This window comes from Zootoca vivipara, chromosome 1 (assembly GCF_965207765.1).
Source record: "Zootoca vivipara chromosome 1, rZooViv2.hap1.1, whole genome shotgun sequence".
Lineage (NCBI taxonomy): Eukaryota > Metazoa > Chordata > Lepidosauria > Squamata > Lacertidae > Zootoca > Zootoca vivipara.
The window spans coordinates 101,605,641-101,619,011 of NC_142582.1; the positions used below are offsets into that span (position 1 = coordinate 101,605,641).

Genomic DNA, 13,371 nt, shown 5'->3' on the forward strand with positions numbered 1-13,371 from the left:
CCCATTATCTCTTTCTCATTAAAGAACATATATTGGTAAGACTAAGAAATATTTGGATGAATTGGTGCAGATGCTGAAACAGGCCATCAAACACGCCATACTAGGTACAGTGGTACCTCGGTTTAAGTACACAATTGGTTCCGGAAGTCCGTACTTGACCTGAAGCGTACTTAACCTGAAGCGAACTTTCCCATTGAAAGTAATGGAAAGTGGATTCATCCATTCCAAGGTATGACTTAAACCAAGGTATGACTTAAACCAAGGTATGACTGTATCTAGTTTAAATCAGTTTTATAATGTTCCTTACTGTGCAATTTGTTTCCTATGAAATATGTTAATATGATTTCTTTGTAAATCTCAAAGGCCCAAATATCTTATTGATGCTTTCCCCCTTTCAATGCATGAAGTGCAGAAGTTGTCATCGAGGAGTTCTTTGAACTCCTAAAAAACATTCTATTGTTAAAGTAGAATAACCGTTTGCACTGGTCTGGTTCTGAATATGAAAACCTGCAAACGTCAAAAGTGGCATTATGGCTACAGTCCTCAAACCACTGCATACAATGACCCGTTTCACATATCAGTATAACACTAAGCCAAACTATTGTTTTGTGTGTGAACGTGCAGGCTCTCAAAACACAGATCATTGCCACTTTGCTCCTCCTCCTCTTAGTGTGATTTATGAACCTTGGTCAGTAACCAAGGTTTCTTCTTGGTTTACAGAACAACCATTATGTAGCATAGTAGCAGCAAGACCAGAGGAGGAGCAAGCAGGCAGCGTCTTCCTTCCAGAGTCTGCATGATTGCACATTTGCGTGGATAGGCAGAGTCCCCCAAACCCTGGGCGGCCCCCCGAGTGGAATAACGACTCAAGACAACGTACTATGGGATTAAAATTGGCCACAACTTTATTATGTTTCAGATGTAGGTAGACCTTGGCTCAGGCATTGGGTGTTATCCCTCCCAGTCCCCCGCTGGGGATCTGGGGAACATCAGGTTTATCCAGAGTGTGTGTGGGGGGGAGGGCTGGCTCTGCAGAACATATGTTCAAGCAGAGAGCCCGCCCCCCCATTACGCCGCCATCGCAGGGGAGAGCAATGACAGCCTCTAGGTGTACGGCCAATGCCTCCCCTCAAAACAGCCCCTTTAATGGGGAACCCTGTGATCACCGCCACAAAGAGAAGGAGGGGCGTGGGTCACCGCTACATGTTGCCCTATTTAGGGAAGATAAAGGATTCCGCCCAAGGCCTGAAACTGTCGAAGTTGTGACATTTTGCTTTGGGAAAGGCAAAACCTGCCAATGCAGGAAAATTCCTTTCCGGCCCTTCAACCGCAACCTTGACATACCAGTGTCCACATACCTGTGGAGAAAAGGTTAACCTGCAAAAGAAGGCTTAACAGAGGGTGGGTAGGGTGGGAGAAGAAGCTCTGAAGCCACCTGATGATTCCCAGGTAAAATCCTCCCCCTATTGTGTGGGCAGGGTGGTCCCTCCCCCTACCTCGCCTGATCACCTTGGCAACGCTTCCCCAGGCGGGATTGGGCAAGTGGCTGAGGTAATAATAATAATAATAATAATAATAATAATAATAATAATAATAATAAATTATTATTTATACCCCGCCCATCTGGCTGGATTTCCCCAGCCACTCTGGGCAGCTTCCAACAGAAGTATTAAAATACAATAATTTATTAAGCATTAAAAGCTCCCCTAAACAGGGCTGCCTTCAGATGTCCTCTAAAAGTCTGGTGGTTGTTTTTCTCTTTGACATCTGGTGGGAGGGCATTCCACAGGGCGGGTGCCACTACCGAGAAGACCCTCTGCCTGGTTCCCTGTAACTTGGCTTCTCGCAGCGAGGGAACCACCAGAAGGCCCTCGGCACTGGACCTCAATGTCTGGGCAGAACAATGGAGGTGGAGACGCTCCTTCAGGTAGGCGGAGACCTCCAGGTATGCCACCCGGGGAAGGCGAAGCCAAGCGTGTGCTAATGGGAACCACATAGGGTCCAGGGCGCTGCACGCAACCACGCAATGGGCGCCCACATTTAATGTGGGGAGCAGTCATTGTGCTAAACCATGATTTAGCTTAATGTTACATGCATGCTACATTTACATTACCAAATCCTGGTTTAATAAGCCAGAGTATGTACAAGGTGAATTCCACCTGCCCACAGTGCCTTTTCTCCTGCTTTTCACAAGCGATGAAACAAGCCAAGAAACCACACTTAAGCATAGCTTCCCATTACGTGCAAGCTGGGAAATGATGGTTAATGTCTTCTAAACAACCCAGGATATGAAACTTATGGATTAAAGTTGGGTATCAATTCTGCCTTGATTGGAAGCCATTGGATGCCATGTGAACATAGTTACCTATGGCTACCTTGTTTGTTTCCTTACTTGTATGAAGGGAAGAGAAAGGATATGGCCCAAAGGAGAGCAGAGCAATACTTTGACACCAGCTTGGCTGCAGCAGTTGCCGGAAGGAAGCATAGAAGGCACCCTCCAACTGTATTAGGGACTCCACTCTGGATTTGTGTAGGGTTTACTCCTTAACCTTTTCTTCTCCCTAAGATATACCACAAGGCAGCAGTAGTTTAGGATCAGAGTTTTCCTTCTCCTAGATGGGCTACCTTCTGAGGTAGACGAACCTCACGTGCCCCTCACTTCCATCTACAGCAAGTGCAGAAACCTCCTCCTTGACCGTTGGACCCCTCATTGGTCTCATTCGCTCAATCTTCTAGAGCCTAATCTTCACATGCAGGAGAAGTCTTTAACTCACTGATGGGTCGGGAGGGATCACTGGGAGAGTCCACTGTAATTGCTTTACATTTGGTAGGTTTCAAGGAGATTATTAGAAAGTGAGTTGTTTCAAAATCACCTTCTGTGTCTCCTACAAATCTCAATCTCATCATTTACTGGACCAAGCTGAAGCAGCATCTTCATATATGATCTTTTCTTCCCAGGTTGTTTTCCTAGCGCAAAGCTGATAATGTTAATTATATCATTGCATCCTAATAAAATAAATGTTGTAGGTAAGGCAGCATCACCCATTAGATGAAATAGTTCTAACACGCTTTAAAATGCCCAGTTGAAATCAAAAGCTTTTCAAGGACAGAAGGGTGAGTTGGCACACGTGTGGGAGAAGATTTGCTCATTAGGGAAGGCTTTTTTTATACGGTAACATATAATTAAGGTAATGGTCACAGCTTGCATGACAATAAACACCCTGGCAGTTGTTTGATTACTACGTGGGTCAGAAGATCAGGTTCCCCCCCTCCCTACAAGACGTATCCACATTAGTGAATAGGTTAGAAAGTAAATTATAGCTGCCTTTCGCAGGGTATTACTGTCGAGTCCCATTGTTTTGGTTCTTTTTCTACTGTACATCACCGGCAATATGGCTTCTGAAGGCTGCATGTGACAGGTTAGGCATTTTATCCTTTGAGTAAACAGTAATCGTGGTGTGAAGAAAGTGGGGCATTGGAGAATTTTTCCCATTCTTTGAGAACTCCACTCTTCCTTTTTAGTTTGCTCCAAGGGCTCTTTGGGGATACATATATTAAGCCCTTTAAATAGTTCATAATAAATCTGTGTCTCAGGCTGATTCTGACAGGTTTTTAAAGAGTCTTTTAAGAGAGAATCCTCAATCATTTGTTAATCCATGGGGTGATCTCCAGGCTTGGAGGAAGAGAGAGAGAGAGAAATCAACAGTGCAGGCTCCTGTGTAGTGAAAATGCAATGTCGAGGAAATGATAAATATGAGCAAAAACTGAAGGAACATTGTGCTGGAGGAGTTTTAGAAAATGTAGTGTGCCAAAATAGTTTTCTTCTCAATTAGTCCATTTCCAGGCATAGATGCTACTAAGTCTGACTTGGAGAGAAATATCTTATAATTCATTGTCTGGCATATTCCTCTCCTTGTGTTGTGTCAAGGTGTGTTATAAACTGGAGCTTGCCGGAAGGAGGGACTGACAAAGTGTGTTAAACTTGCACAAAAACCATTTGTGTGTATAAAGAGAAAAGCTAAAGCATGGGCTATTCAAGACATGTGATAAATTCTGCCAAAATACCTGCACGGTAGGCTAATTTTAAAAGGCCTTTCTTTGAGGAATGTGACAGCTGCTGATTGGTTTTGTCAAAGGTCTTGTGAAAATCCCCAGTAACAAAACAATCCTGTTCAGTTTGACAGGTGGTCTGTGGTTGGTTTGTTTTTTAATTTAAAAAAGAAAACTCACACCAAATACCGGTAATGTGATTTGGTGTTTTCCAAGAAATGGACAAGGCGCTTAAAGTATTTGAAGAAATATTACTGCTGAGATCATCAGATTAATTTACAGTGCATTCCCATACATTGTCTACTCGGAAGTAAGCAACCTGAGCTTTGCAAGCATTAGAACAGCTAATAAGAGAATAATCCAATTCAAGTTCAAATCTAACCTCAGCCATGATAAACTCATTGGTAAACTGCTTAGCTTTTTGTCTGCCATTGGGTAATAATAATATTGTACTAGCCTACAGGGCTCTTGTAAAATATCACTGCAGTTGTTTGTTTGCTTGAGGATTTGTATTTGGTCAACTTTACTTATTTATTTATTTATTTATTTATTTATTTCATTAAATTTCTATATCACCTTTCATCACAGGGCAGTAAAAACCACATAACATAATAATAAACAATAATAATGCGCCCTAAGTTTAAAAGGACATAGATTGTTTAATTAGCCAAAGGCCAGGGAGAAGAGGAATGTAATTTCGCATGTTTTCATAAATCCATTCCAGTGTTCTCCCCCAAGTATCTGTGATTTCCCCCCCAAAAAACCCCACACCAAGCTTTATATTGATATTTAAATATTTAAATATGCCTAATTACATACTGTTTCATTAAAGAATTTTATAGAACAATCAAAACTGAAAAGCAAACAGACACAAAATTGCAAGAAAACAAACACAAACAGGAAGCACAAATAGAGATTAAGAAACACAGGGAAGTGTATAGGCAAAACCAATACGTGCTAGAATGTGGCAGTCTTAAAATGTTTGAAATTGTTAAGTTTGATGTTTTTGTGAATGGTGATATATGGAAGAAATCAAATGAAGTTGAGGATAAGCAAAATATATTCCAAAATAAAAGCTTTGTAGCACAATCCTGTCATAGATATGGAGTCCTCATGGGAACAAGGCATTAGTAGTGAGTCTGCTGCCAGTGCCTTGCACTTCTTATATGAAAACACAGGGCAACATTCTTGGATTGAAACAGGCCACAACTTCATTGATTACAGATGAAAGTGATTTGGCTCAGGCATTGGGTGATTTCCCACTCAGTCAGCCTGCCTGCTTCCTGCTTCCTAGGGGGTTGATTTTGAGAAAGGGTGTCCCTATGACTTAGGGAACACCCGGGCGGAATCGACTCCTTGCGGAGTGCTATGGCCCTCAGCCCGCGATTGGGCTTATGGACGAAAACACTTTCCCCTGGATCCCTTTAACAGGATACCCAATTCCTGGAAGGGGGAGGCAAAGCCATACAACTACCCCTTCTGATTACATACAGTGATGGGACGCTGCCAGCTCTACTTGGAGATGCCAGGTAGAGCTGATGTTCTCCCATTGATCTGTGGCCCTGCCCCAAAGGGGCAAAGTAATTAAGGCAGTAGATATCTAGCTCCTGTTTAAATATTTGCACCCCCATTTAATCTGCCTTTCAAAGAAGATTACAACAAAATCCATCAGGGGAACCTGATGCTAGATCTTTAAAAATGTTTTCATTGCAGCATGCTGGCCATTCTGCATACTGAACGGTCTCCTTGTTTGTAAGGGGTTTTGAGAGTCTTGTACTGCTTGTTCTTCATTTTACTTAGGGAGAAATATGAAACCCAAATGGTGCCATTTCTTCTGCGATAGGTTTAAACTCCCAGCCAGTTTCCACTATTTCCTCTGCATTCTCATCACACTTCAAAATTGCTGAGCTGTTTTTGTTAGCAACTGACATTTTGAGAATGATGCTTTGGGAATTTGAAGACTGGAAATTTAAGCCTGAGTGGTAATAGAGATGGTGAGATGGTGGGGGAGGGACTCAGTCTCACATCTTTAATTGTGGTAGTGGTTGTGATAGGGTTATCACAATGGTTGTCGTAAAAAGCTCCACAGTCAGCTGTGTTGTTGGTGTTGTACATATGTAGAAATTCATAAAGCAGATACCACAGTGTATTAATCCTTGGTAAATATTTATACCTCAACAGCAGCCACTCTATGCACGTAACATAACCTCTAGGTAAGATATACATACATTTATCAAGTTACTAGCATAAATAATGTGTAATAGAACTCTTTCAAAAATAATACATTATGTTAACACAATTTATGATAAGGTATTTTTTTAACAACAGACATAGATAGAGGAATCCAGCTTAGATACTAACAGCCAGTTACTGCCCTTGGTTAGGCTACACAGACAATTCATGTATATAAAATAGTGTATTAAAGTAAACTTACAAAAGCAAAGAGCAATCATTGCAAATGTAATTTTTTCCCCTTCCTCTTTGGGATTCTAATTTTAAAGGCATTAAAGAAGACAGCTGCTCATGCTGTGATATGCGCTAAACAGCCTGAAGGATGGAAAAAAATATATTTGTAGCTCATAATAACTATTGACCTTTCTGATATACAATGTTCTCCGTGTTAGCTATTCTGTTCTATCAACAGTGAAGATTGAACATGACTTCTTAATAGAAAACATGGGGTTTCAAGCTGCCTTCACAAAGGTGTTTATGTATTGTTATTTTGTACTGTAGTACAAAGACTAAGTCCTGGTGCCCTTTCTCTGACATCATGTTGTAAAAATAGTGAGGGAAAGGGTCCTCACTCTTATGGACTGCTTTATAAGAGGAATTGGCTCATAACCATTTTATGATTGCGATAAAAGCATTGCTACCCGCGATCCTGCATGGAGGTGCAGAAAGTTGAATCCTAGAGCATCCCGAGAGCACAAAGTGCATTATTCTTAAGAAATAGATCCCTCAAGTGGCTGCATTTATAGATGTTTTGCAGTAAGATGGGAAACAGTCACTTGCTTGTTGTTGTTGCCCTGGTAGTATTCATACTGTTTTGCTCTTTGTAGTGCCACAGCTTCCTGCACAATATCTTGTGTTGGGTGTCATGTACTTTCAAAGGCTAGCTTTATTATCTCCCATTCTCCCTCCTCCTCCTCCACCACCACCACCCCATGAACTCTTTACCGCTTTAGAGTCCTGTGCAGAAACACCCACCGGTAGCAGCTTGACTTTGTCATTATGCATATTTTCCGCAGAGTGGTGTCATCCAAACACTAGCTGTGTGAGCAGCATGAGGCAGTTTAAATGCTCTTCACTTCCTCAGGGGAGCCCCACACCAAGAGGCATGCTCCTGCTTGGCATATGAAAATCTGGAATGGAAGCTCTTTTAGTACCTTCGGTAAATCACAAGCAGAGTGGCAACGGTAGGCAGCAGAAGCAGGATTTTTGTGGGCTTAAAAAAGAAAAGAAAAATACTTCTTATGTTCTTACATTGTTCTCTTCTCCCCCATCCACCTCTCAATTTATTTTATTTTAATGCCACTTTTAGTGGGCCAGTAGTGGCAGTACTAAATTACAGCTGTTTCCCCAACTCTGCTCTAGTCTAAAGTGCTAGTTAATGATTCACAGGATACTAAAGAAAAGAAGCAAAACTTCCCAACAGGATGAGAGTCCCCTGATCCTGTTAGGGCAAAGTATATTACCATCTAGGTATATCTTTCGGATTCTCTTTATAACCACATACCTGCTCTTTAACATAAAGCAGTTACAATTTATAATAGCAATTCCAAAGGATTTTGCATCCCCATGTCCGTGTTCAAGAAGAATAAACCAAGTTGCGTTAATTTCCAAACATTTATTTGGCTCCTAAATAAGTGGTCCCTTGTGGCAGGAACATGATTCGTGACGAGTTCAGCGAGATCTTTGCCTGCAAAGGGTAAATGATGTAACTCATAATGGGCATTAGCCGGGTTCGCATAACACACTAAACCAAAACCATGGCTTAGCATGAACATGTCCCCGAAACAGGTTTTCAGGGCTTGTTCCCTGTTTGCTGAATGCTCTCCTCAGGGAAACACAACTCTCACCAGAACTGTCCACATTTAGATGCCCGGCTAAGATATTTCTCTTTATCCTGGCTTTAGGGTGTTATGCTGTAGGGTGATCTCTGGTTTCTTTGTTGTGCTAATCTTTTATTTGGATAGGATAGTTACAGCTTGTGGTTTGCCTGGTTCATAGGCAATCCTATTTCTGGGATCTGGGTGGGTTCATATAGGAAAGGGTCATATTTCAGGTCTGGCCACAATAAGGCTTTATATGTCAAAACCAGTACTTTGATCATTTCAGATAATGCATGTATTTCTGTTTTCCATTTAGATTTATGAAGTGTTAATTTCACTAGATGTTTTCTAGTTTTACCATTATTCAAAATAACATGCAAACCTTTTCACATTTCCAAACTACTCTTGTTTTAAGTATCAGTCTTTTATGTACACCTTTGCTATCATTTCTGTGCTAACAGACAGCATCCCATAAGCCTGGTAATTTCTGTTTGCCTTCTGCATACAGTTTTTTTTTAAAAAAAATCATGTTTGAAGGGTTACTAGAACTGTACGTTCTAATATTATTATTTACTATTATTTATTGAATTTATATACCGCCCTATACCCGAAGGTCTCAGGGGCATTCACAGAACAAAATCAAAATATATAATCAAAATAAAAACAACAACCCAACAACAACACCCCCCCACACAAAAAACATTTTAAAAGGGCATAGGATGTCAATCAAATCAACCAAAGGCCTGGTTAAAAAGGAAGCTTTTCAGGGAGGTGTCTACCAGGATTATAAGATCTCGTGAGTGCCAGTTCAAAAACCCAAAAGGATCATATAGTTTTACCGATGAGCATTTGCTTTGCACCTTTCAATGGAGAATTTTATATGCTCATTCATTGCCCGTTCTTCCCATATCATGCTATCCTTGAGGATTTAAACGTTGGCCTGCATGCAACAGAACAACTTTTTCACATGCACCTGAGAATTGAAGTCTATAAATTAAGTGCTGCTCTGGCCTGATGCTACCCACTCTGCCATTCAATGCTCAAAGATAATTAGAACTATGAACTTCAGTGCCAAGCCAACCACACCTCCAGTTGTCTTCCAACCACTGCTTCTCTAAGGAAATGAGAATATGGCAGGGAAAATTGTAGAGAGGGGCTGACAACAACCTTCGTGATATTGCAAAAGGTTGAGCTCAGGTGCTGTTCTCTTTCCTAATCCCATGAGAAAACAGCAGCTCCCCCCCCCCACCCATGCACTAGCTCCTTGCAGGGCCGGCCCTACGTATAGGCTGGGTGGCGCAGGGCACCATGGCGCCGGCCTGCCAGGAGGGCGCCGCGAGCTGCGCCTGCCCGCTGGCCGGCCGGTCCGCCGCGCAGCTGCGCGCTGCGCCCACCCGCCCACCGCTCTGGGAAACGGGGCGGGAGGGCGCCGGAGAGATCGCGCTGTGCCTGCCCACCCACCCACCATGCTGGGAAACGGGGCGGGAAGGCGCCGGAGAGATCCGGTGCACCATGGCGCGAGGGGCGCTTAAGACGGCCCTGCCTCCTTGTAATAAATGTAATAATAATAGTGCAATCCTATATTTGCCACCAATAATGGATGATTTAGTAGAGATTCCTGCATTGCAGGGGTTTGGACTAGATGACCCTTGGGGTCCTTTCCAACTCTGCAATTCTGTGCTTCTATTTGTCTAACCATGGAGAAGTCAGTTCCACTGACCTCAATTCGAATAACTCCCCGGTATGCGCAGGATTGTATAAGATTGTAACCGGGTGTTGCAGATACAGTATCCATTTATCTTTGAGAAAGTCCCATTCAATTCAATTGTATGTATTTGTGCATATGTGTAGATCAGTGCTGGATTTACGTATAAACCAAAACAAGCTATAGCTTAGGGCCCCACTCTCTTGCCCCCCCCCCCCAGAAATATACTTCTTCTTAATTGTATTTCAGTTCAACAATTACTTTGATAAAATACATATTTTGTTTTGTGCAAATGGCTTTAGATACCTTTTAGGTCCGTAAATTACCATATAACACAAAAAACAGCGACAATTTGTTGTTGACAAAGGACAGCTGGACATAAAAAGGGCCCCATTACCTTCAGTAGCTAAGGGCCTCATCAAAGCTAAATCCGGCCCTGGCATAGATAATTTGAACGCCATGGCATTATATGTAATTTGGCCTGATTTGGCAACCATATCTTGACAGCTAGCCGAATTGCAGATAAAATCTAACATATAGATTCTTCTATAATGGTACCTCTGGTTACGAACACTTTGGGTTACAAACTCGGCTAACCTGGAAGTAGTTGCTACTGGTTGCAAACTTTGCCCCAGGATGCGAACGGAATCCAGGAGGCCCCATTAGCAAAAGTGCGCCTCAGGATAAGAACGGTTTCAGCTTAAGAACAGACCTCTGGAATGAATTAAGTTTGTAACTGGTTTAAGTTTGTAACTCGGTTTAAGTACACAATTGGTTCCGGAAGTCTGTACTTAACCTCAAGCGAACTTTCCCATTGAAAGTAATAGAAAGTGGATTAATCCGTTCCAAATGGGTCCACGGAGTACTCAATCTGAAGCGTACTTAACCCGAAGTATGAGTGTAATTGGTTCTGGAAGTCTGTACTTAACCTGAAGCATACTTAACCTGAAGCAAACTTTCCCATTGAAAGTAACAGAAAGTGGATTAATCCGTTCCAGACAGGTCTGTGGAATACTTAAACTGAAAGTACTCAAACCGAAGCGTACTTAACCCGAGGTATGACTGTATAGGGTTTGAGCTGAAGTATTTGTTTACTCTCGATCAGTCAGCCCCCGAATACCTTTTCAGTGGTGCAGTTCTGTTCCTGTGCTGTTCTTCTGGCTACCGGGATCATTTCAGGACTGTTGTGCTTCTCAACCTTGTCTGTATTTATTGTCATGGTTATTGCTATGGGATGGGTATGATTTCCATGGTCTGATTTATGAGATCAGTGTTGCTTCTCATGTGTGCAATAGTCTACGGAGTGATTTATTGCAGTGGTGGGTGGTAAATACTGAATCCCTCAAAATTCCATAAGCATATATTTCATCCCGGCTTCATTCAGATTATCAGACCCTTTTATATAATGGTGAGACATTATTAAATTACTTGAATAAAATTAGCGGTTAGAATGCATTCTATGAGAAGTGCAGTTTTCTGTTTCCCACCTTTTCTCTCTCTCCACAGCATGCTACTGTCCTTCTTGATTAGCACAATAATGAATGCGGACTTATTTTAAGTACAGTAAACCCTCAGCTTACGCAAGGGTTACATACCAGAGATAGCGCCTAAAGCCCAAATCATGTATAACCAACACACACTGGGTGCAATGGTGGGTGAGACTGCCAAGGTTTTTTTCTGGGCACCCACCTCCCTTTTAAAGAATAAAATAAAAAATTGAATATGCGCAGGTTAAATGCACTTTAAGTTGCGAGTATACTGTATAGTAGTTGAAAAGGAAGAATCAGAGCTGTGTAACTCTCCTCCATGTTTAGAAGATTACCATGAACAACATTTCAGCATATTTTACTTGCTGCCTATGTTAGGTCATAATGTACTGGACTATAGCAACTGCATGTTTTAAGCCGATTCTAACATTTATTCACTCAGCAGGAAGAACACATGCTGTGGTTTCTTAATGTACACTTTAAGCACTGTACTGTGGAGTGTTGTATAATATCAGTAATAATTAATGGTGAGCCTCTCGCTGCCAGGTCTGCTTATGACCCTTTTTGTGGTTTCAGGGTTCCAGTAACCTTGATCCTGATCATACATTTCCTTGCTTTGAAAGTTTCATTTCTTAGATGTTGCAAACATGATATTGCTGAATGGAACTGAAATGTTGAGGCCAGGTTTGTGGCATGGTTTCTGATGGCTTCACGTTTGTTCAGGTCTCCAAGGACTAACACCAATAAATGTGAAAGAGACAAACAGCAGATTGGCATACTTTTCCATTTCCACCAGGATGGAAGAAAAAAATGCGCTAAATTAAGTCTAACCTTAAATGTATAATCTGTCCTTGGGAAGGAGAAAGGAAAAAAAAGGATATAGCATCTTCGAGCTCTCGGCATCCCTTACGAGAAAAAATTGGTTCTAAGGGTCTCTGATCTTGTGTTTTAGTAAAATAGAACTGCACGGCTGACTGACAGTTCTGATCTAAAGCATTTACGTTTAAGTTTTGATCTCTCTGCTTTTGATTAAAACTAATGAGCTCATTTAATTCAAAATGGGAATCTCTGATAAGAGAAATAAGGTTGATGTGATTGGATTAGAGGGGCAAATTAAACTCTTAGAGCAGAAGTTTGTGCTTATATAGTGTATTAAAAAGCTGTTGGCGTATTATGGCGTGTTAGATGATGAGAAAAATTTCATAGTAATTCATATTTAATCAGAAGAAATGAAAGTACTAAATATAACATGGCTCTGCTTTTCCCTCGAGTGATAAAGAGCTGTACATTTAAAATGACATGGAATTCATGCTCTCTAAAACAAAAAAAGCCCACTCTTAAGAGAGACACTAAAGAAAGGGGCATTCTTGTTATTGTATTCATTACAACAGAGCTAAAATGCCATAAACACAGTGTAAATGTGATCACATCAGTACAAGGTATATGCAAGGAAATATAACAAGAAAAGTCTTGCCTCATAACTAGCAATACTCTTTAAAGACAATAGTAAAAAAAATTTTTTGTTAATTTAAACTCCCTATACAGAAATATTGCCAATATTATTATGAAGGCTTGCCCCACATTTTATTATTTTAGACAATGAAAATGTATATTTACATTTGATATTAAAATGATATAAGCTTTCTGGTGAGCAGGCTATGTTCTTATTTTCAGGGGGACAAATGAATGTTGCCATTTTCTCTCCCCAACTTCCAAACCATTTCCAGTTAATGAAAGAGCAAAGAGAGAAGCAGACCTCAAGTTTGTGCTAGAGTAAGAGTTGCAATTTATTATCTGAAGATTGTCCAGTGCATTTTTTTCCAGTAGTCTTACTTGAGAGCACTGGAGAAGGCCACATAGGACCAGTATAACGTACTAGGCAGACAATAAATTGCTTCTATCAGCCACCAGCTTGAGGCCATCCTCGCTTTTTAACACAATACCCACCTGGCTCCCTCTCTTTCCCTACTAGTTATAGTAAAAGAAAGAGTTCCTAAGCAATCAGCCCAAGCTAGTCTCTTGTTCTTTCCTCCTACCACAATCACCACCATCACCACAACACTGTTCATGCTGATCC

The 13,371-nt window shown here is 41.3% G+C and overlaps 1 protein-coding gene across 15 annotated transcripts in view; it reads left to right on the forward strand.

Annotated features, from left to right (window-relative positions):
* NPAS3 (neuronal PAS domain protein 3) overlaps positions 1–13,371 on the forward strand; it is a 625,911-nt gene that overhangs the window by 559,610 nt on the left and 52,930 nt on the right. The window lies entirely within an intron of this gene.